The sequence below is a fragment of the Dipodomys spectabilis genome, unplaced genomic scaffold, assembly GCF_019054845.1.
Source record: "Dipodomys spectabilis isolate Male_0828 unplaced genomic scaffold, ASM1905484v1 ptg000032l, whole genome shotgun sequence".
Classification (NCBI taxonomy): domain Eukaryota; kingdom Metazoa; phylum Chordata; class Mammalia; order Rodentia; family Heteromyidae; genus Dipodomys; species Dipodomys spectabilis.
This window is the reverse complement of record NW_024870709.1, coordinates 1474061-1499069: the sequence shown is the minus strand read 5'-3', so window position 1 is coordinate 1499069 and position 25009 is coordinate 1474061. Positions and strand designations below refer to the sequence as shown.

At 41.6% G+C, this 25009-nt stretch overlaps 1 long non-coding RNA gene and 1 other non-coding gene across 2 annotated transcripts; both read right to left on the bottom strand.

Annotated features, from left to right (window-relative positions):
- Positions 1-354: 354 nt before the first annotated feature.
- Positions 355-22386, bottom strand: LOC122105619. The gene is made up of 3 exons (XR_006147055.1): positions 22376-22386; positions 10288-10291; positions 355-444 (listed from the first exon to the last, which is right to left on the bottom strand). It is a non-coding gene; the product is annotated as an uncharacterized LOC122105619 (long non-coding RNA).
- On the bottom strand, positions 16534-16663 carry LOC122105725. Its single transcript, XR_006147082.1, has one exon. It is a non-coding gene; the product is annotated as a U6atac minor spliceosomal RNA (small nuclear RNA).
- Positions 22387-25009: the final 2623 nt, after the last annotated feature.

The window sequence follows — 25009 nt, the reverse complement described above, 5'->3', positions numbered from 1 at the left end:
GAATCACTGTCAGTAATCACTTTCCAGTATTTAAAGCAACGACAAGAATGACTACAACCTGTCAAACAATCTGAAAAGCTTGAACCGCCGCGTATCATCCGGACAGGAGAGGATGAATGATCTACCTGCTTTCCATCTATGGATTTAACAGCCAGTTCCTCCCCAAGCTGTATTGATCCTGTCTACTCAGGAGAGTGTGTCTACACTGGGAATCGCTGCATAGAGCTGCGGTATGAAAAACATCAGTTATTTTTCCCAAATCCTAGAGCTTTGCTCTTCAGCTCCTACCACAGCCAGTCATCCAAGAGACTTCCTGTGACTCCTGGCCACGCGCCTGGCTGCATTTTGTGAATGGGCAGGGATGGCCTCCAGTGGAGGCTTCAGTGGCTTCTCAGTATTGCCTCTAGAATTTCTAGCTGAATAGTAGCTAGTGAAAGCATTTTCCTTCTTCAGTCTCAGGCCCATCTTGGCCTCTTACTTCAGTTTCCTGGCCTCAGGATGTAGGGGGCCGAGCACACACGCTGATGGCACTGGGCACTGTCACTGTCCTACCCCCCCTCCCCCACCCTACTCCCCTGCCTGGGCCTTGGGAACGCCTCCCAGCATGCATGGCTTCCTCCTCATGCTGGTCACAGGTGCCAGAGATTGAGGAAATGAACTTTTTTTTTTTAAATAACAGGAGTGCAGCTCATTTTTTAAATCCTATTTTTAAACTACAAAAGGCACTATTGTGGATTTTTAAAAAATGTATTTATAACAACTCTGCAGAGTTTTGAAAAAGGATGAAACTTGGGGGTCTTCTTCCATTAAGGTTTACATCAGAGAGCCAAGTTTCATTCTTGCTTTCTTGCCCCAATTTAGAGTGATGTAAAGGTACACACAGCATATTTTGACTTGGGCATTTAAAAAATCAGTCTTTGTGTTTATTTGATCCTCTTGAAAGATGTATTTATAATCTGAGTACTTACCCAATAATGCATGGCAGTGACTCTAGCTGCTGAAACACGACATAATCGAGAGGCAAGGAAAAGCTATTGGACTACAGCAATTCTAAAAAAGAAGAAGAAAAAAGAAGAAGAAGAAGAAACTATAAATACAGGTTCAGTATCCCTAGTAGACAAATCTGAAATGCTTCATAATCTGAAACTTTTGGAGTACTGACAAATCACCCCAAGTGACCATAGGTCACATGATCAGGTGACAGGCTGTAGCCCAAACACAGGCACCCCCTAAAAATATTTGAATTACTTTAGGTACATGGGCAAGTGACATATGAAACCCATTTAGATGAACTTGATGTTAAGAGACTTAGGTGTCAGCTCTAAGATATTTCATTGTGTATATGGAAATCTCCAAAAACCTTCTGGTCCTAAGCATTTCAGATTAGGGCAACTCAGCCTGTATGCATGTCGAAGGAACCCAGTTTTGAATGGTACAAAGGAGTGCTTGATGGTATTCTGAATAGGAAGTACTTCACTTAATCCGGTCCAGTGCTGGGAAGAGACTGCATCCGTAGTGCAGGGTCTGGCTCTGGAGGCACCGCCCGTCACAGTGTGGGAGCCAGTGGGAAGCAAGTAGACCTTCGCTTTGAGACCTTTGGGGACCAGACTGTCTTTCAACATAGCGTGTCACATGTTGTCTGTCCTTTGCTTTGGGGTGCACGGCGGGCCGGAGGGAAGACTGTACTTGTTTATTTCCGCTGTTTGTGTGTCATCTTCATTGCTGACTTTGGTGGAAGGGGAAATTCATTGTGATTCTTTTCTAGAAGCTTTCACCACTACGTTCGTTGTTTTTTCAGGGAGACTGATCTTTCTGTGAGATGCATCCTGAATTACGGAAGAGTTGTTGTCATGTCCCTCCCACCCCCCAGTTACTTCTTTCATGTAAATTTCACCTTCACAATATGAAATAATATTCAACAACAACAACAAAAACTTCTGTGGTTTACAAACTGTAAAATCTCCAAACCAATGGAATTCTTAATTTCCTACCTCAGAGGACACTCAACTGTCTGTCATCAGTTTGTGTATGTACAAGTGTCAAAGCTTTTGCTTTAATTGCAAGTGTAAATATTTGCTTTGAAAAGTGACTATTTTGTGATAAATCTAGCTGTTTCCACAGTCCATAGTTTTTAAAGCACTTGGTTTAAAATGTCTCTCTACCTACAAACATTAGCATTAAGGGTTTAATGGCATCTGATCATTGGCCAAGTGTAATATTGCTTAAAATTTAGCATTAGTTTTAATAGCCAGCATGTAATACAAGTAACTACACTACCTCATACCTTCATGACTTTCAAGTTGTAATATAGATGGACAAAAGAAAGTTTGTCTCTTGACCATAAGGCAGGGACATCTTTTATATATTGCATAGCATTACATTTATGCCTATTTTAACATTAACTTCTAAAGAAGTTCTTTTTTTCTAAGAAAATGTGCTCCCAGGTAATATTTTTTTTGAGGCTGCTGAAGACAAATGATAGGATTCTGTGTATACAATGTATGCCTTTCCTTCATGCAGAAATTTGAAGTTTCAGCTTGTGTATCTCATATTGACATGATCATTGTCCTTTGTCCTATGAACTTCAGTCTTCTCAGTGTGTGATGACATTTATGAAGCTGATATGTCTGACTCAGTAAAATAACTTTACTTTGAAACTTTCCCTTACTTGAAGATCAAAGTTGCAGCAAATAATTTGTTAAGTTGTGATAGGCAAAACAAATGCATATTATAATATTGGATCTCCATCTATAAGTTTTGTAACAAGTTATCATAGCTTAGCTAATTTAGGATAAAGATGAAATATATTTGAGGAAGTGGATGATATAGATTGTGTCCGGACACTCAGCACATCAACAACTTGGAAAAAAAAAAAAAACAACCCAGAAACAAATGGCAATGTGACAAAGAATTCTCAGGTGAACTTTTTCAGTTATGAAAAACATCTATTTTGAACTTGTAAATATTTTAAATGCTTTATTAAGGCATGTAATAAACTATTTCCTTGAAACTTGTTGGAGAGAATGAAATTGAAAGCCATAATGGCAAAAAGATGTCATCCTGATTGTAAAATAAATAACATTAATGTTTTTGTACCTTTCATAATATTTTGTTACTGCAATAAAACCACTAAACTTATATATCCATGTCTGATTAAAATCATGTTTCACGAAAATTACTTTCATAGTATTTAATTTACACATTTCCTAATCTGCTTATCAAATGTATCGAAACTATTAAATGTTGATGATAAGTTGTCACTTAAATAAAATTTTTCTTAAATTGCTTCTAATCAGCTAGAGTTATGTATTCCATTTACCACCTCATACATTTGCTAATTCTAGCCGTGTGATCAATTCTCAGAAGTCAGACTAGGACATTGATAAGGGAGAAACTTTGATTATCACCCCTCCCCCACTCAGTATTCCCCAGTGTTTTAGGATGTACAGATTATAGCCTTTCACCTTATTTGCTTAATTTTTGTCTTTGGATTGAGGGAGTTTTAAGTGACGGCATTTCTGTCAGCCACTGATTTTTTAAAGGTATGTCTGTGGAGTCAACTGTCAGGTTACATTCCAGTCTCCTCAAGGCTCGTGTTAAAGCTATGAGCAGTGATTCAGTGTTTTGAGCAGTGATTCAGTGTTTTGAGCAGTGATTCAGTGTGTGGTTGTCTGCACTTTAAAAAACAACTTGTTTTCCACAGAGGTGGGAAAGAAGAAGTGGTACTTATGCCGGATGGGTTTGAAGGTCGTAGGTAATAGATTGCACAGAGGAGACATTGGCAGGTATTATCTGTGTCATTTCCTTCCCTCTGGTACCATTGAGCTTCTACCACAGGCCCCATGTTCTGGGAACATAAATGTCCCTGAGAGGACTTTTTTAATGGCTGAACATAGGCATGTTTACAAAACAGGTGGAACAAATGCTGTGGTAATCATTAATGCTGAGTTACTTTAGACTTGACACTGGGCCTAATGTCACCCAGTGTCTGAATCATCCTGAGACAGCATGATTCCTAATCACATCTGTTCCTTTCAGATTCTGTTCTTAATCTTCAACCTGCCCAAAAGTGCTCCCTACATGATGAACAATTAAGAGAAATGAAGTAATGGAAAATGAAACAAAACAAAAAAATCCCTTCATTTGCTGATGCTTAAGGTGAGAGCCAATTGGCAAATTCCACAGTAGGCCAGTTGACCAATTAGAACAGTTTGCTTCCTGTTGCAGGACAGAAATAATTTGCCCTATTCCTGGTTTCCACAGAGAGTTTCCCGTAAGCAGCATAGCACTGCCTAGCCTTCCCCTTCTACTCAGTAGCATGAGGGTAGAGAATGCCGAGAAAGAGAGAGGGAGGGAGAGAGAATTACGGCAAGGCAGTGTCAGTCATATAAAGTGATGGCGTTAAGGGAAGAACTCTGCCTACAGTGTTAGGGATCCATGTGGACAGGAATTTCGTGGAGGCGATGAATCTGCTACATTTAAGAAGTTTGCAAGTGAAACAACAAAACTTGCTTGTCCCAGCTGGTCATGGTAGCTCACTCCTGTAATCCTGTCTACTCAGGAGGCTGAGATTTGAGGACCATAATTCCAAGCCAGCAACAGGCCGGAAAGTTTGTGAGACTTGTATCTCCAGTTAACCACCCAAAACCTGGAAGTAGAGCTGTGGCTTAAGTAGTAGAGCACTAACCTTGAGCTAAAAGCTCAGGGACAGCGCCTAAGCCCTGGCCTCAAGCCCTAAGACTGGCAGCGGGGTGGGGGGGGCTGGGGGGGGGGGGGACAGTTACTAGTCCCTGTGAAAGGTATGGTCTAGTCCTCCATCTTCACATTCCACCTTGAGGGAGCATAGGTTCAACTTTAAAACTATTATCTGAGAATATTTGTTTTTCTCCATCTCCAACAATATTGTTCTTCAGACACAGATGAAGAGATGAGACATAAGATTTTAATAATTGAGTAGAGCACATTTTCATTTAAACATTTTGATCTTTTCTACTTTTTTCCTTCTTAATTTCAATTTCATCACAGTTTAGAAAGTCAGCTGTTTCCTAAACAGTTAATTTCCCACTTCAAGAGACAGGACGTAAATATCTAATTAACATTTTGATATGTAAGTTGCTGATGTGATATTGATTTGGTTCAAGGAGGGCCTGTTACTTGTACTAGAACATGATTAAATATTAAAATATCCACTGTAGTTTGATCTTTCTAAAGAAAGACTTCTTTGATCTACCTAAGAAAATAGCTTTTTTTTTTTTTTTTTTGCTATTGACTGCTTTCATCTCAATTTTCCTTTGTGAAAAAAGCTTGCTTATACATTAGTTACTCTAATTTAAATGGCAGCTTTAAATATACAGGACTATGTTAGTATCTTTAGCATGTTTTCTTTCTTTCTTTCTTTCTCTCTTTCTTCCTTTCTTTCTTTCTTTCTTTCTTTCTTTCTTTCTTTCTTTCTTTCTTTCTTTCTTTCTTTCTTTCTTTCTTTCTTTCTTTCTTTCTTTCTTTCTTTCTTTCTTTCTTTTTGTCGGTCATGGGGCCTGAACTCTGGGCCTGGGTGCTGTCCCTCAGCTCTTCATCTCAAGGCTAGCACTTTTCCACTTGAGCCACAGCCTCACTGCTGGCTTTTTCTGTTTATGTGGTGCTGAGGAATCGAACCCAGGCCATCATGCATACAAGGCAAGCGCTCTACCACCGAGCCACCTTCCCAGCCCCTAGCATGTTTTCTTTAAAAAAGTTTTTTTTTTTTTTTTCTTCCACATGCTTTGGCCTTGTCTTGAGCTTTTCCTCTGGTTTTTAGAACATCTCTGATGTTTGAGGGACCCGTTTCTGCAATCTGTAGAAAATTTAATCTGATGAGAAATCTAGAACATTCCTAGAAGACCAGCTCAGGGTGTTTTGCTTTGGCGGAACAGATAAGTAGCATGAGGAATCGAGGCTTAATGTGGAGTCAAGGTAGAGTTTGAAATTTGACAACACTGCGGATTGGAGCATGGGGTTAAGATAAGGCAGGAGAAATTGGCTGGATCATATTATTTAATAGACAGGTCTTATGTCCATCAGGATTTAGGAGGGCAGTTAGTGGTAGCATACTTGAATAAGTAAGAGTAAGAACTAAAGAATTGGAGAGGCAATGACCCAGTCACAAATCTAAGGCCTTTTATTAGAGGAGGAATGAACACATGACCGATAAGTGTGTGAAGACATGTTCCACATCCTTAGCCACGAAGGAAATGCAAATCAAAATGACAGATTCCATCTCATTCCAGCCAGAGTAGCCATCATCAAGAAGCAACAGATGCCGGTAAGGAGGTAAGAGAGAACTCTCCTACATTGCTGGGGGGAATGTAAATTAGTCCACGTACTTTCAAAACAGCAACTATAAAAGGTATGTGATTTCACCCGGGCTCTTCTCATTGTTGACCCATTGCAACAATGAGATGTACAGGACGCCATGTTGAAAAATGAACTTTACAATTTACGCAGAGGGGTGGGGTGGAGGGGTGGGGGGAGTATAGTTGAGGTGGGAGGGAAGGGATGGTAGGGGAAAAACAAAGGAGGAGACAACAATGCTTGATAAGAAATGTACTCCTTACCTTGCTCACGTAACTGTAACCCCTCTGTACAGTATTTTCACAATAAAAAACTTACTGTAAAAAAAAAGGCAGGTGATCTAGTGTGTCATTTGTGAGTGTAGAGTGACCTGCACACTCATGTTTGTTGTAAAATATTCACAGTAGCCAAGTTTCAGAATCAGTGGATCAATAGATAAGTGTTTTATACACAGTGGAGACGTATTGAGCCATAAAGAAAAATGAAATTATGCCATTTGTGGGAAAATGGATGGAATGGAGCTCAGCATGTTAACTGAACAAAAGCCAGACTGGAAAAGACAAATACCATATTTTTTTTACTCCTATATGAAAACTAAAAATGGAATGAAAGTAAAAGAGGGACTATTTGAAAATGTGAAAGAGATCAACAGGTTATAAGGGGCACGGAGAGGGGGAGATGGGGCTATAAACATGACCAAATTACATTATTTACATGTATGAAAACATGATAAAACCGTATCTATACAATTACTATGTGCTAAAAAGAAAGTTCATGGATCTGACTTTATCGACAGACTTAATTTTGAAGGTTTGTTTTGATACTTAATGACAGTATGGATCATAGAAAACTATTTTCTCACACATAGTTTCCTTACATGTCTTTTTGGGAGGGGAGGAGGGGCAGTCCTGGAACTCAGGGCCTAGATGCTATCCCTGAGCTTCTTTTGCTCAAGGCTAGCACTCTGTTCCACTTGAGGCACAGCTCAGAAAGTGAGTAGTTTATTGAAGATAAAAGTTTCACAGACTTTCCTGACTGGACTGGCTTTGAACCATGATCTTCAGCTCTCAGCATCCTGAGTAGCTAGGATTACAGGCCTGAGCTACTGTTGCCTAGCCTTACATGTCTTTTTTTTTTTCATATTGTTTCTTCTGGCCCTTGAGAGCAAACAGAAGACCAGCCCAAATTTCTATTCCTGCCCTGTGAAAATCCAACATAGGTATGCACGCGCGCACACACACACACACACACACACACACACACACACACACACACACACTTAATACGTGCTGGCAGCAGGCGTATAAACATACTGATTAGTGTGGCATGACTAGCTTAGCATCTCCTGGCCATTCTATCTGTGGGGTCTGCCTCTGTCAAATTTGCCCAGTGGATAGCTTGTGTTGCTTTGGGTTTATTACCTTGTTGATGGAACCATTCAACCCAACTAGTGTCAAGGCTGTAAGAATGTACCTTGGCCCTAGGGTTTTATGAGTCTATTATACTTTGTTGAACATTTGGAAAATACTATATTGATGTCACAGTACTATAGAGAATTTCAGGTGAAGACCTGTGTGAAGAGCTTCCTTTCCCATGGGGAAATTCTCCAGGCCACCCAACACATGCTGCATCCAGCTCACCACCTCTTCTCCCTTCTCCCTACTCCTTTTTTTTTTTTTCTTTCTGGATTAGAGTTCAGACTCAGCCTCTGAGCCACCCTTCACTCTATAAAATTCATAAGGCCAGAAGGGCTTTCCATGGACAGATTCTGACCCCCTACAGAGAGCTACTCGTTCGTTAATTCATAAAAAAAAATCTCAGGAGGAACTGCGTACTGCGTTTTATCTTTAGAGAAAGGGAGACAGGAACATCTGCCTTCCCTGTTTTATGTTTTAATTGGGATCAATGGGCAATTAATAGAACCATAAAACACGTGGTATTGCAGATGGTCAAAAGTGACAGAAGGAATGAGCACTCAGGAGGAACGGTGGCTGCAGCTGCAAGCAAACGTGTCCACGCAAGGGCTCACTGGGAAGCTGGGATTTGAAGAGAGTTTTGGTCTGACAATTAAATGTTGAAAAGCATTTCTGACCAAATCAAATGAAAACAGGAAAAAATATCAATCTGATGTAATGTAATCATGGAAGAATGAATGTGTGGAAGAGTTCCTTTCAGAAGGCCTGCACGGTACTACACGCCAAGAGTGTGTATTCATCTTATTATGTGGAACAGTGACATTCAGTATAGTCCAAACTGGACAGACACATGGAGCTATTTCCATTTCCATCATGATAATTTGATATTACAAACATCATTTCTCAGTATCACTAGCCTACTCTGTGACGAAGTGGCAGTTTTTCTACAGGACATATAGAACACTCCATTATTGTAGAATGTTCTACTGGAGAGTGGGAAACAGAATGTCTACCACTGATACATCAAAGAGAATGTTATTGTATAACTGTATATTGTAAAGGGGTTTTGCTGTCTTGGATTTTTTTCAGTTCAAACCTCACACTTAGGACAATGGGAGACAAGTATCTCACATATTAAAGAGAGATATCAACAAAGACACCCCCATACTTAGCCCCTCTCCCCACATATATAGGATTTGCAAATTACTCTTTAAGCTAGATTAATCTAGCCTATATATGAGAAAGTTCACAATTCATTGAAAGTCTACAATCTTTGTTTGTTTGTTTGTTTTGTCTGTTATGGGGCCTGAACTCTGGGCCTGGGTGCTGTTCCTCAGCTCTGCAGCTCGAGGCTAGCACTCTACCACATGAGCCACTGTGCCACTTCCAGCTTTTTCTGCTTATGTGTTGCTGAGGAATCGAACCCAGGGTCTCATGCATGCAAGGCAAATGCTCTACCATGGAGCCACCCTCCTGGCCCTGAAAGTCTACATTCTTTCAAAGAGTATGAGTAGAGACCTGGACAGGCAGGAGAGGGGACTTCTGTTCCTATATATCCAGTAATGGAACCCCAAGAGAACCCCTCATGAGGATGGGGTTGTGTAAGGGGCTGCCAACATCTTAATCCTGGCTGAACGTGCCTGTCCAGCAGAAACTAGTAAGTCCCCCACTGCTGCTCTGAGAGACGAGAAGAAAACCGCTCCTGGTGAAAGGGATGTGCTTTTGGAACAATTTGGAATGTGGCTCTGTAGAAAGCTTGAAATCTTGCTTCCTATTGGAAGAATCAAAATGGTAGAGTTGTCAGTGAGGGAGACTGAGGTGGGAGAGTGGCCGGGCAGAGAGCCTGTCTTGCAAGTCGTGGCACCCCAGGGGACGCCATATTGGTGCCACTTGTGTGAATGCTACAGGGGTCAGTTAATCCAAAGCTATAAAAGCACCTGACTTCAGGGCAAGGAACAAAGTCTATGTTTGTACACTGGAGAGCGTGAGTCTGGGTGGAGCAGCAGCATTGTCAGACGTCGGTTATTTACCGTTTCCATCCTTTAAGTATACAATTCATTGACATTAAGTATACTGCAATGTTCTGCAAGCATCATCAGTGCCCATTGTCCATTAGCTACTATGTTCTTTCAGGGAGAGGTTTATGTCCATTTGTAGGCGGCACACCTGGTACACACCTTGAGAAGTCTCTGTAGGAAGACTAACTGCACCTGCCTGCTTCCTGTCTCCATGGAAACACCTCCTGAGAATGCAGAAGGATTCCAGGTGATGATCAGAATATATACAAGCTTGAGTTCTCCCTTTTGTGAAAAGGAAGGGGTATGGTTTGGTCTTTTAGGGGCTGAGGAGAATTGATCATGAAGTTCATGACCACAGGAGAAAGAGACTGGGTTATAGACAAGTTCATCTTGTGGGCTAATTAGCTGAGATTTCTAGAATCCCTCCCGCCCCCTCAGGGACCAAGTAAGCTATTTGTAAATCCAAGTTGTAGAAAACGTGCTATTGCAGAAAAAAAAAAAAAAAAAGATTGAGTCCAGTCCCCCACCCCCCTACTCCAAGACTGGAAAACAGATACTGCAGTGCTTTTGTTTGAAGGGTCAGATTGTTTAGGTCATGGTCTAGTGAAGATCACAGTAGCCTCTTTGTAGTAATCTGAGTCCTCTTTATGAGATTGTAGGAGAAAAGCCATTGAGAAGGAGGAAAGGCCTGAGAAGTAGGAGGAGTGAATCCCTAGCGTCAGCTGCTGGGGACTGCAATGCTTCTCCTGTTACTGCTTCCATGAGCACAGAGATTTGAGATCCATTTCTCACTACTTGGACTTTAGAGAGCAATGTGGTAGGTTTTGTGTGTATGTGTGTGTGTGTGTATGTAGGTCCTGGGATTTGAACTCAGGACCTGCACACTGTTCCTGAGCTTTTTTTTGCTCAAGGCTAATTCTCTACCACTTGGGTCCCAGCTCCACTTCCAGCTTTTTGGTAAAGAGTCTCATGGACTTTCTTGCTCCAGCAGGCTTTGAACTATGATCTTCAGATCTCAGTGTCCTGAATAGCTGATTATTGGGATGAACCAGTAGTACTGGCAACAATGTGGTTTTACATGATTTCAACTGACTTTAAGTTTACTTTCTGGTTAATCTTTATTTTTTTGCATTAATTTATCACATACTACTTTAAAAAAACTGCCCATATATATTACTGATCTCTCTCTCTCTATCTGATGAATATATATTTCTAATGAATAGAAAATGTCATTTTATATACACATAAATATATAAAACACACATATAATGAACAGTCTTCTATTTATAAGGAATAATCACAAAATATCTGGATGAAATATATATCTGTATCCTCATATATCATGACAAAAATACTCAGCCATTTCTGGAAACAATTCTGTTGGGAAATGGCTAGAACTTGAAAACCTATTTATTGATGAGAAAGCATCTTTGGATTGGGTAGACTGAGGATGCGATTACAACACACCATAGACTTATAGACAAGAGAAAGATTGCCAGAGGCAGAGAGGAAAAGAGAGAGAGAGAGAGAGAGAAAGAGAGAGAGAGAGAGAGAGAGAATTCTAATGTGAATTTGACAAAATGTAATCGAAGAGCTCATTGAGAAAAGATCTTGCAATATTTGCATTACCAGTATCGTGGAAATTTTCGCATGTGTCCCATCAAGAATAAGTAGGTTAAGGCTTTGTAGCTGATTGGTTTATAGCTTGGTTCATTTAGCTTTTCTTTTTCTTGCACATGAATCAATGACTTGCAATAATTTTAATAAGAGGAAAGGGCCAGAGTTGCATCCCTGGAAATGTACTTTTTTTCCTCAATTACTAATTATGATCATTATCATGATTGATAGGATTTTGCACTGGAATTCTCCCGATAGTTAACAGTGTTGTGGGACCTTGCTGGGCACAGCATCTTATTTATTTCTTTCTGTCCGTAGATGGCAGCACACCACTGCCTACGATCACATCCAGAGGCTCCAGCTGTAAGTCAGAGCTGTTGGTGAGGGGAAGGGCAGCTAATGAGTCATCAGTCCAAATGGAATGGCAGATTAATGTCACCATTGTAAACAAGGTCAGAGCATTTATATCCAGTGCATCTCACAAAGCACAACACACCCATATTTGTGTGATTTCACTGGAGCGTACAGGATTTAGCAGTGTCAGGGCTGGGAAAGGTCCAGCCTTGTATGTAAGACACTCAAAATCATTTGGCCTGGCCCTGCCAATGTAACCACTCAAAAATCAATAAACCTGGAAGATTTATCATAACAACACAGATGTATGTGAAATAAATGAGAAAGTGTGTGCATTTTGAGGGACAAGAGTCTCTTATGGGATAGACAGGACATCCAGATGAGTACCTGACAGGCTGGAAGTGTGTGTTTCTTGTCAGCTGCCCCGCGGCTTGTCTTCCTGTGTTGTAGTGATTTGGGAGGGTGCCAGGGAAGGCTGGTCATGTCCATGTTGCAGAAGTGTTCACACAACATGGTGAATGCACAATGGTCTAGTGGAACCAGGGTGGAGCCAGGGCCAGGGAGATGATTCTTTGGGATGCTGCCAACCTTGCTTCTCAAAATGGATGATTCTGTTGTCCACTTTACTGATTCAAATGATAACTCCAACCACCTTTTAGCCACATGTTCCCTATCAACAATCATTGTGAAAACAGATTCTCAGATTAAGGAAATTACAGTACACACAAAAGACCTCAAGAGTCCCTGGTACAACATTGACTATGTTCCATATCCACAAGTGGCATTTGCAGTGGCCATCAAAGCAAAATAACTACACACACACACACACAGGATCATTGTTAAAACTGAAGAGGTGGGACATCCTACCAAGGGCTGACACAAAGAGAAGAAAGATTGATGTAGAGTGTGGATCATTTCAATAGAAATGGATAAAAGCCACGGGCAAACCCGTGTGTGCCATCTGTGGTCATGCATTAGCAGTAACAGAAAAAGCCACGCCGGAGCATCCCTACAGCTCCAAGTATGCTAAGCAAGCTCTGTGAACTGGGAAGCACGTGTGTCTGGGTAAAAGTCAGTGATGTTCAGCTGCTTTCACCAGACCTCGTGACAGAGGCAATGTTCCACAGGTGAGTTGTGTAGGGAGTGAGCTCATCACACAGAAGCGGAGGCCTCACGCAGAAGGAGACTTTGCAAAGCTGCGTGGTGGTTACTACAGAGTTGTTAGCCAAAAATTACAAGGGTCTGAGTGTTAGCTTGTTTCAGAGTGCCGTCTCAGAGCTGATCAGCACCATAATGAAAAGAACCTGGAAGGATTCGACAGGAAATCCCTTCTCCCTCCGCCCACCCTGCCCCAATCCCCATCCCGCCTCCCAGTTTCATATACTGCCCAACTGGCGGCTTTCATTCCTGGGATACTTCCGAGTTTGACAGGAGAGAGGGACTGCTGTCACTGGACACCATAGCACAAGAATGGGTGAGAACTTGTTTGGAGACTTTACAGGGAAAACAGTTGAGCTAGCATGGGAAAAGCTAAATGATCTTACTGCAGATGGGGCTTTAGCACTGATTGGCTTGCAAAAAGTGTGACTTGCACTCATCGAGAAAGAACTAAATGATCTAAGTTTTGATCTGACGGATTTTATTATTTGCCACTGCATTACACACTGAAAATGTCACTACAGGCAGTGTGCTCAACAATGTGATAACAGTATGCATAAATCTTGTCAAAAGCAGGCGATTTTAATAGCCGCTGGTTTAAGGAGTTACTGAGTGATCTTGACTCTGAGCACGGTGATCTTGTTTACCACCATGAAGGGTAGAGGCTGAGTGGCAGGACGTTGGCTCTTGAGGTTTTATGAACGATGGAATGGAGTCAAGCAGTTTATAGAGATGAAGGAGACCAGTCTGGGAATTCCATGAGATTTGGTGTTGATGGTGGCCAATTCCAACCCCTTTCAGAACTGAACGTCAAGCTGTAGGGCTTAACTTGCGTCTCAGCTCCTTGCTTTCAAATGTGAAATCATTTGAAGGTAAATTAGAGCCATGGAAAGTGCAACTCAGACTTAGCCGGGGAAGGACAAAAGCCTTCTACAACACTCGAGTGTGAATGTGTGACAGTAACTGAGACATTTAATGAGGCAAGGATCGGAAAAGTAAACAAATAGAATTGAACACTCTTCAATGTGGAGCCAGCTGATACGTCTGCTCACCTACAATGTGAAATCATTCAACTGCAAAGCAACGAGGAGCTGAAAGCCAGGTACAACAACCCTGCCTGAAAACTATAAGCATTACATTAGTAGCGATGAATGTCTCACTCTGAGGAGATATGAAATAAAATGTGCATCTATGTTTTGAACAACTTGCTGCTCCAAACAGTTCTCTACAAAACTTACCAGTGCGAGGAGTCAACTATGGAGACCTGCGAACGCCACACACCTCACCAGAGAGGAGGAATCCCAGTCTGCACAACAGAGGTGAGTTCATTAAAATGGATAATGTAGATGGCCTATCAGTGGTATTAATAATATCCAAATGACTGTTGGTAGAAGTAAAAAGGTTTCTCGCTTCTGGTCTGTATGAGGCATGTGCAAAACCTCATTTGGAAAACATTGGTGCTGGTATTATCCAAATGTAATTGTTAATAGAAATTGTAAGGATTCATCCCCTCATTTTTCCCATACGAGGTAAGTGGCAAAGTGATTGCTTTAAATAGAAACCCATCTTGTAATAGGATACCGAATTCTAAGCTGAATTCTTAGTAATAGAAATGAAGTGTGATTTTGTTGTTGTTGTTGTTCTTGTTGTTGTTGGTTGTGGGGCTTGAACTCTGGGCCTGGGCGCTGTCCCAAGCTCTTCAGCTCAAGGCTAGTGCTATACTACTTTGAGCCACAGCACCATTTATGGTTTTCTGGTGGTTAATTGGAGATAAGAGTCTCATGAGCATTCCAGCCTGGGGTTGGCTTTGAACCACGATCCTCAGATCTCATGAAGTGTGATTTTTATCCGTCAAATCTATTTGCTACTTATTTAATGTCTTTAATGTTTTGAGTAGCTCACACAGGTTGCACCTTCAGAAACTGTTCTCACAAAGCGTTCAGGAGTCAAGGGCCTCAGTAAATTCCCAGTTCTAGATGAATGTTGTCCAATACTCACATAAAGTGAGCCACATGTGTAAGTTGTGTGTTATAATGAATGGTCCCCAGAAGCCGTATGTCAAAGCCTTAGTCACCAGTGTGGTGTGCTATTAAGAGGTATCTGGACCTTGGGTAGGTGGGGCTTAGTGGGAAGAAGTTAGGTGCTGGGGGATGAGTTCTGGAAGGGGATATTGGGATGATGGTCCTTCCTCCTCTCTGTCTGCTTCTGGGATGCATGAGATGTGCAGGTTTCTTCCACACAGCGCTCTCCCATGGTGCTCTGCCTCACCACAGGCCCCAAGGCATTGAGGTGGCCAAGGAATCATGGATGTGTGCACCTCTGAAACCGGTAGCAGCTGCAGCTGCCAGCCCCCAATCCCGTTCCTCCTTCTGTTCGCCTCTGATACTTGTCACCGCAAGGAAAATTGATAACACACGTGTGAAATATTATTAGACACTACACTTTCAAAAGTAAAACAACAACAATGGAGTGAAGTTATCTGAGCATAGGTATATGTTTTTCTTAGCCTAATATAGCCCTAACACTTTTTAGCATCATATTACAAATGATGGAGCTACTGAGCGATCTTTTTGGTTAGTGTGTGAAATCTGCTATGTGTTTTATACTCATGGATCATCTTGGTTAAAACTCATCTTAAGTAAGTAATCAGAAGCTATGTGTGGCCAGAGGCCACTATAGGACCTAGACATCTCTAGGGATTTTGTATCTGTTAGAGGTGTATTATGTCATCTTCAAATTCATCTTCAAATATAACTGGTCTCCTTACAAAATTGGGGAAGTTTGGAGGCAAAATCACTCACATAGGAGAACACTAAATGTATATGAAAGCAGGTAGTATAATGCTACATCTACAAGCCAAGCAAGGAATGGCTAAGATTGCCAGAAGTTAAGGGATTGTCCTGGACTAGCGTCTCCTTCTGAAGGAATCAGGGCTGTGGACATCTTGATTCTGGACTTTCAATCCCCAGAAATAGGAAACAATGAATTTCTGTTGGTTAAGCCTCCCAACATGTGATACTTTGTCACAGTAGCACTTAGAAAACTTGTTGGGTAGGTGACTTCCTGTCCTTGCAACTGTACAGCTCTCTTTTCTCTTCTGTGATTAAAAAAATTATTTTCTTGTAAAGATGCTGTACAAAGAGGTTACAGTTACATCAGTAAGGTAATGAGTACGTTTCTTGTGGGCATTGTTACCCCCTGCTTTTTTTCCCACTATCCGTTCCTCCCCTTCCTCTCCCACATCCCCTCCCCAAAGTTGTAAGGTTCATCTCCAACATAGTGTCTTGTGAGTCTCATTGTTGCAGTGCATCATCCTGTGTCCTTGTTTCAACATTTTGTTATTCCCCAATTAGATAAATGTGTATACAAGATGCAGGGTACCACATCAAATACAGTGACAACAGGGATATACCATAGGAGGAAGAACATACAAAAGACACAAGGAAAAAAAATCACATAGTATGTTAAAAACAACAAAGAAAAACCTCTTGTGTCCATATTTCGGGGTTCATTTCACTTAGCAGCATCTTCTATGGTCATATGTACATAGCTTTTGAGCTTTTCTGACAAGATTATCCTAGATGTATACTAATTATTGCAAATAAGGGAAACCATGGGGCCTATGTTTCTTTAGGACTGGCTTACAAAAACAATGGTTGGATGCCAGGAAGTAGGTGGCAATGCCTTCACAGTATGCATGGCGTCCGGCCCAAGGGCCTCTTCCATCCGTCCTTGTCAAGAGGAGTGCTAGCCTTCTCTCCTTTCACACAACACTACAGCTCCATTTTCTTTAAGTCTCTTCTCATTCTCCTACATTTCCTTTTTTTGGCTTGCCTGTAGTTCGCCTTCCAGCTCTCTCATGGAATCGGATTGTATCTTCTTTCAAAGCATACCCATAATTGACGTATTTCAATCATATGGAGCATGAAGTGGGCTTCTCCTAAGCAGGAGAAAGCCAGCCTGCTTGGTATCTCTAATGAATGTAGCATTGTCCACCAGCTAGAATTGCTGATGCCAAGTGCTGACTGAGAGCCTGAAGTCATGACCCATGTGAGAACAGCATTTTGGGTATTTGACTCGGCAGAGTGAGTACTCAACAGTGGAATGAAGAGCTGAGACTGGAGCATGAACTCTGAATGCCTAAGCTCCTAGGTGTAAGCAGTACCACCAAAAACATAAAAAGAACTACAGCAAGGAGAAAGAAGGGAGGAGATTGTTGTGCTTACTATCATTTTCTACTTTAAATATCAAAAGTTGGATTAACGTATTTTGATAGTTAATAAAGACATTACTTGTAAACATCTTTAACAGCCTGGTGCTGGTGACTCATACCTGTAAACCTATCTACTTGGGAGGCTGAGATCTGAGGATTGAGGTTCAAAACCAGCCCAGCCTCCCTCCCCCCCAAAATGTGTGAGACTCTTGTCTCCAGTTAACCACCAGAAAACTGAAAGTGGCACTTCGGCTCAAAGTGGTAGAGTGCCAACCTTGAACAAAACAGTTCAGGCACAGCACCCAGGCCCTGAGTTCAAGCCCAGGACTGACCAAAACAAATAAACAAGTATTTGCAGCAAAATTGTAGAGTCCCCAGATTTAACTCTTCATTTTGTTTCAACTCCCTTCTAGGGGGGAGCAGAGGGAAAGAGAAGAAAGAGAGGAGAGAGAAAGAGAGAGAAAGAGAGAAAGAGAGAGAAAGAGAGAGAGAGAGAGAATATAATCTTCAAAGTCATGCTCTTTGTGACCTGTATCCTACAACCAGACTACCTAACAGCTCAGCTGTGCACTTATGATCTAATCACATCTCAGCAGCACCAATGGCTGAGATGAAGTCTTCAACCCCTAAAGCTTTGGGGCCATTTTATATCCAAACAATAACAACCTGGGATAGATTCATTGGTATTCCCCCATGCTACTTGCTCCTGCCAGGGCTCTTCCTACGCATTTGAAGTCGGTGAGAACGACACTACTTCTCGGCTGGGATTTACCCTCTCTGTTCTCACCTCACTGTTTTGTTGTCCTTTACGTTACTTTCTTCTAGTTCATTTTCTTTTACATTTTCTCCAACTAACTGTTTGCCTGAACTCTCTGCGTTAGCATCATATGATAACTTATTCCAATCTTTTACTCGGGAGCGGGTGCAGGTAAGCAGATGGTGATAGGAAGAGACTAAGGGCAGCATTTAGATGTGTGAAGTGAGACAATGGATTTTACTATCCTGGGAAGACAGGCGATACTTTTCTCAGATGGGGTTGAATGCTTGGAAAAAGTTCTATGACTCTTGTACTTGGGTGAATTTTTGCAATTTTTTTCCATAGCAAATATCCTTTTTTTAATATGGTTTATCCAAAGAAATATTGCTGCTTCTCAGAGTTTTGACAAATATTGCTTTTTATTTGCTCTTCTCTCCCTGTGTCTTACATTACTCTCTAGGCATGCCATATATTTAAATTATGCATATGATTTTATTATTTACAGTATTAACAAAACTCACTTTCTATGTTGGTTCAGAAAGATGGATGACTCTAGTATCTTAAATTTGTCTATTAAATAAAATAAAGAACCAACTGGCTGTGGTAGTTTATGACTGCAATTTCAACTCTTGGGCAGCCGAGACAGGAGAGTTGTGAGTTAGAGGCTGGCCTGAGCTTCACAGAGAGACTGTGGCTCACAAGACCGTGTTATCCTTACAGCAACTCAATTCTTGGCTTAGGAAAAATAAGCCATTTTAGATTGCAATTAAGCTGAGCATTTGCCTCTTGGGAAAAAAAATCATGGTGTATTATAAAGTAGAAAAGTCTTAGCCAGGTGCTGGTGGCTCAAGCCTGTAACCCTAGCTACTCAGGAAGTTGAAGTCTGAGGATGGCATTTCAAAGCCAGCCTAGACAGGAAAAGTCTACGAGACTCTTACATCCACTAACCTACCACACACCAAAAAAAAAAAAGGCCAGGAGTTGACTGTGGTTCAATTGGTAGAGTGCTAGCCATGAGCAAAAAAAGCTCAGGGACAGCACTCAGGTCCCAAGTTTAAGCCCCAGGACTGGCACCAAAAAACAAACAGACAAAAAAGTCTTTGTTTTTCCCTCTGAAACTAACACTATTTCTCTCTCTCTCTCTCTCTCTCTCTCTCTCTCTCTCTCTCTCTCTCTCTCTTTCTCTTTCTCTCTCTCAAAAGATATCTGATTACTTTATGACATACATGGGACCCTGACATGCGTTGGGCCAGACCATTCTTTGAGTCATCAAACTAAGGATAGAAGAGAAACATCCTTGTTATTTGTTAGTTATTACTACTTAACAAAGAACCACATGTTCTTTGTTAAGTAAACATGTATCAGTGCACACATCCCCAGGTCTTGTGGCTGAGCTTAGCTGACTTGAGCTTCACCTGCTCTTGTGTCTTCAGAGTAGAAGGAGGCTGATCAATTTGGGCGGTAGAGGCTGTGTGTCTGCCATCCATGGGAGGTTTGTACATCGAAGGCGCGTGTCTTCCCCCCTCCAGCAGACTAGTTGGGGTGAATTCCAAAAGAGACAGGTGAGAACTTGCAAGCTCACATAGACTTGGCTCTGAGGTGATACACTGGTAAAGCGAATGACAGACATTCAGAACCAACAACGCTAAAGTGAACACCACCCATAGGGTGACTACAGCAGGGTAGAATAAAACACTGAAACGAGTCCTCCAGCATCCCTCTTTAGAGGTGTTAGAAATGAGCTCTATGTAAAGACACTGAAAACAGCAGGAGAAACCAAAGCCAGAGGGGAGAGGGAAGCAAATGGTGGAGCGGATGGGAAGATATGGATAATATTCCACTTGCAAGCTGCATCTTTGCTGCTTAGAGTGCTGTGCTTCTGAGATTTGGTTGGTTTGCTTGGTTAGGTTTCCTTATTCTGAGATCAGGCTAATCTCGACCCCGCCATCTCCCCTCTGTTGTGTGCATTAGTATAAACGTCTCCATTGCTTGCCACCAGAGTGTTATGATGCATATGTACTGTCTTTCTGGAACATAGAGACTTTATATCAAAAGATGCTTTCCCCATCCCAATGTCAAGTTTTTCATGAATATTTTTTGTGGAAATACATATTTTTTTCATATCCTAGAAGAAAGCATCATTACCTATATCTCACAGATTATTAGTTTATTAAACTGGACTGTATGAGTATCAAATAAGACCATTACCTAATTTGTAGCAAAAATTATAGAGGATTTGTGGTGAATTGGGATAGACATCTAAAATCACTTAGCACAAGGTGATAATATTCATCATTTTAACCCAGACATTTTATCACTAGGGATTTATTTATATAAATAAATTTGCAGAAGCAAAGATCCATATACATGAGTGCTTTAGGATAACTTCACTCATTTATAATGAGTTACATCTAAATAAAGAGGAATGCTGTAACCAACTATTTCACTTTACCCAGATGTACTTTATAACTACGTTAAGTAATGGCAGGCTAGCTACCCAAGAAGCTGAGATCTGAGGATGTCAGTTCAAAGCCAGCTCAGGCAGGAAAGTCTGTGACACTCTTATCTCCAATTAACTGCCAGAAAACAATAAGTGGTACTGTGGCTTACAGGAAGAGTCTTGAGCAAAAAAGCTAAGGGACAGTTCAGACCCCAAGTTCAAGCCCCACGACCACTACCATCACCACCATCAACAAAAAGATTAAGTAATCTGCTTATGACATGACAAAAAAAGTACTTACATAAAAATCCCAACTAATTATATGATTACTCCCTAAAGGTATGCATTCTTACTAGACATGCCACATGGATGTATTTTTTTTGTGCGCAATAGAAGAAAATATGTTGCACCTACTTACAGTTTTCGCTTACATAAATAGGAAACATTCATGACTGAGTTCTTATTTGAGTAGATTTAGACCCAAGACGCTTGAACCACATGTACTAAAATTACCTCGAGCTGAAATTATTATAGGTAGAATTACTTCATTGTAGGATTATGATGACATGTCCCTGGGTGAGAAAGTGGTAGACTAGGAAAGAGCTGGGAAAAATGCTGTGGGGTCTGGTGTAGCCATGGAGAGAATGCCAGTGGAGGGGTTTGAATTACAGACATACTTCAGGAGATGTGGTTATTCATATCTGATACTGTATTGTTTTTATTCTCCATTATAATTTTCCTTATTGTTCTCATGGCTTCCATGAATGTCCATCCAGGTATTTTCTGTACTTTTGGGAATTAGGAGAACGTTCCCCAACTCTCCTTGGAGAAGACAAGTTGCCTGGCTGGGGTGGAAAGGTGGCCAGATGAGCAATGACATCTCTGGAGCAGAGGTGCAGAATGAGGAGGATTTGTGGACTATGTTAGAATTACATTGGTATGATAGACTGTATTTCTTTCTTTGTCAGTTGTGGGCTTGATCAAGGGACCTGGGTGCTGTCCGTGAGTTCTTTTTTGCTCAAGACTAGTACTCTATCACTTGGAGCCATGGCACTAATTCCGGTTTTCAGGTAGTTAATTGGAGATAAGAGTCGCAGAGACTTTCCTGCCCAGGCTGGCTTTGAACCACAATCCTCAGATTTCAGCCTCCTGAGTAGCTTGGATTACAGGCATGAGCCATCGGTGCCTAGCCTAGACTGTATTTCTGTTCGCCAGACATTCTACTTTTCCTTCATCTGTGATTATGGAAGAGTTTCCTATGGTGGTAAACACTGGTGTGGCCATTTAACTTGAAGTGGACAAGGAAATGTGAGCAAGGCAGACGTGCATCACTTCTAGGCAGAAGTGTTCATAACTGTCCACATTGCTCATCTCTCACCCTCGGTCCTGGAGTTCAGATGAGAGGAATGTCATATCCATAGCCTCTGTTCATCATCATATTATGTGAATGTAGTGGTTAACTTTATTTGAGAACATGGATTATGGAGTGCTTAGATGTTTGACTAAACTTTATTTCTAGTTGTGTCTGTGGATAAAGATGATCTTAGTATTTGAGTTAGTGGCCTTGATAAAAACAGAAGCCCAGTTGAATGGATAGCATCGATTAGTTGGGGGCTGAGTAGAACAAAAGGTAGAAGAAGGTGAATTCACTCCTGTCTGTCTGAATGACCTGCGATAGTGGTCTCCTCTCGAGATGTATGCTACTCATTCCCCTGATTTTCAGGTCTTTCCATCAGATTAAGATAACCATCTCCGGTGGTTTTATTTCTCGAGACAATCCTAAGAAAGCAGTAAAGTTGTGTGTTTTGTAAAACACACAAGTTACTTAGGCATTGTTACTGTAGCATAATCTGACCTATACTAGCTTATATACTGGGATTTTTCATAGAAACAAAAGAGGTAGAATGGGAGACTGAACTCACTGTTGTTATCCAGTGGAGAGTTTCTGTACACTGAAGGTCTGTGAACCCTCTGGGTTCTTGGACTTGGACCTTTATGTATATTCACCCTCCTCTGAAGCACCATTTCCTCCAAATCCAGGTGTTTCTGTAACTTCTCAACAGCTTTAATCTCGACTTTTGCCTCTGAAGTTTCTTCACCATTGTCAGGAACTCTAGTGATAGTTGTCTGTGAATACTGCATCCAGAAGATTTCAGAGTATGTTTGATGAACTCTGGTTGAATTTGCACCTACTTGTCAAAAACTATCTTGGAGATAACAGTTGTACCCTTGGCACATATGAAGGTCTTGATTTTAACCACTCCCCCATTTTTATATTAGGAATCTGATCTGAATATATTAGGTGAGAGAATTTGAGTGTGGATTGACCATTTAAATTACATTAAAAACAATCCTCCCAATTCCACAAGTGCTGGAACCCAGCTTAATTAGAAAGGCCTCATTAGTTTGCAGTGACTTGTGTGTTGACAGGAATGACCTACTGATGTATCATTGGGGAGTTGCTGTGAGAGACAGGCAGCCTGAAGCTGTACTTGACAGGCAGCCTCCACGAGTACTTGTACTTTAATTCCCTCATTCTTCTGTCTCTTGGTAAGGCAAGTGGAAAAACCAAAGCAGTTACCCAGATAATTAAAGAAAAACAAAACCTGTGTGTGGCAGGTAACTTGAAGAGCTTCCTTTAAAATTTCCAGGCAACTGTTGTCATTCTTGGCTTTCCTGGTGTCAGTGAGTATCTACTCCTGTCTCAGAGAAGCTACTTTAACAAGTGAAATGCTCTCAGCTGGTACCTATTGCTTTATAGGAATTCCCATACTCATCAATCTAGATTTTGAAATAGTTGTCAGATCTCAGGGCTGTGCTGTTCCCACTGATTCATGGCAAAACCCCATACCTCTGCTGCCGTGAAGATGTTGAGCTATTTGTGAGCATTCAGAAAGCAAGTTCTAACAATGTAGGCTTGTCTTATGGTACTGGAGTAAGAAAAGAGCTGAATATTCACAGTCTGGGAAAATGATTCCAGTTGTGGCGGAGACTAGGACGAAGACTTGCTGTATGCCTCTCTGTAGGGGTAACCTGCTACTTTGCTGTTTTGTAAGTCAGGTCCTGGTCCTCTCCCTTTGCAGAAGACAATACAGTCAGAAGGCACATGACTGGAAGTTATAAAGCTAGAACTTCAACCAGTTCTATGTGATTCCTTTTTTTTTTTTTAATACTCTGTGGCTCCTGGAAACCAGGCTACCTATAGTTTAGAAAGTTCTGTGACTGGGGCTGAGAAGGTGGCTTTGTGGTAGAGTGCTTGCCTAGCATGCATGAAGCCCTGGGTTCAATTCCTCAGTACCACATAAGCAGAAAAGGCTGGAAGTGATGCTGTGGCTCAAGTGGTAGAGTGCTAGCCTTGAGCTGAAGAGCTGAGGGACAGTGCCCAGGCCCAGAGTTCAAGCCCCAGGAATTGCAAAAAAATATGTTATGATTGAAAGCAGAACTGAGTTTGAGTGGGTCACAAACTGTGTATTGTAAGAAGGTGACTCCCAGAGTGGTACTTGGAATGGAATGAGCTGGAAGGGAATGGAATGAACTGTAAGAGTAGTAAAAGCAGACTTCTAGTCCTGCTGCTAGAATTTCTGACTCAGTAGGCCAATGTTGGGGCCTAAGAATTGGTATTTTTAATAAGTTCCAGGAGATGAGCCCTGGGTCTTGGGAACTATACCACTGCATGGAGAAGAGCTCAGGGAGCTGAGCTGGACACCCAAATCAACATTCACGGGAATGAGATCTCTTATCTGCAGACACCTAGGAAGAGTTGGCAATAAATCCTAACAGCAAAACAAATCATCTAAAGAGAGATTGCCTATCCAGTGGTGATGAATACACACACTAAATAATGGGACAGAAAATGCAGCTAATCCCATTCAGAAGCAAGGACAATGTCCTTGACTTCTCCAGACACCAAGTAAAGCTTTAAATATTAATACAATTTAAATGTTTCCTCAGGAATTGGATAGTTCCGGTATATGGTTTGGTTTTAGTCATGACTTAGTTTCAGGAGCATCCCTTTGGGTAATCCCTGGGGGCAAGGGACCACTGATAATGAATTTTGTGAGAATGGCGCCCTCTGGTGGAGTATAAAAAACGATTATGCATCCCCCACCTTCTAATTCACACTGGATTTGTGTGCAACTTGAGGCTGTCTCCTTCACTCTACACTAGCAAACCCGGAGGTCAGCTCCTGATACCCATACCCTTGGTGGTGTACCCCAACTGAGCCAAGACCTTGCATGTATACTCCAAGAGAAAACGAGAGAAGACAATGAAAAGATCCATGTGCCATCGTGAATCTTGTTTTGTGAGATGACATGATTTCAGGATTTGACTCACAAAGTAGCTGAGAGCTTGTCTAGAAAATAGGAGACTGTGTGCGAAATCCCCAGTATGGGTGTTCATTTTTCAAGAACATTGATACCCCAGGTACATGGTGACATCATTTACAATAGCCAAGACATGTCTCGCTATCAATGCTGCAGCCTGCTGTGTTCTGTGGTTGAGGACTCCCACCCTGGAGGGCGATGTCCTTGTTTCAGGAACAAGATAGAGCAACCTGAGCTGCTTTCTATTCAGTATCCCCCTAAGCCCGTGAAATTCGGGCTTCCTTGGAATGCTAAGTGTGAAGAGGACTGGCTTTCCCTCCTACCATCGCTGGTCTCCTTCCATAGGGGCCTCGCTGTCATCGTAGTTCTCAGCTCCCTGCCTTGG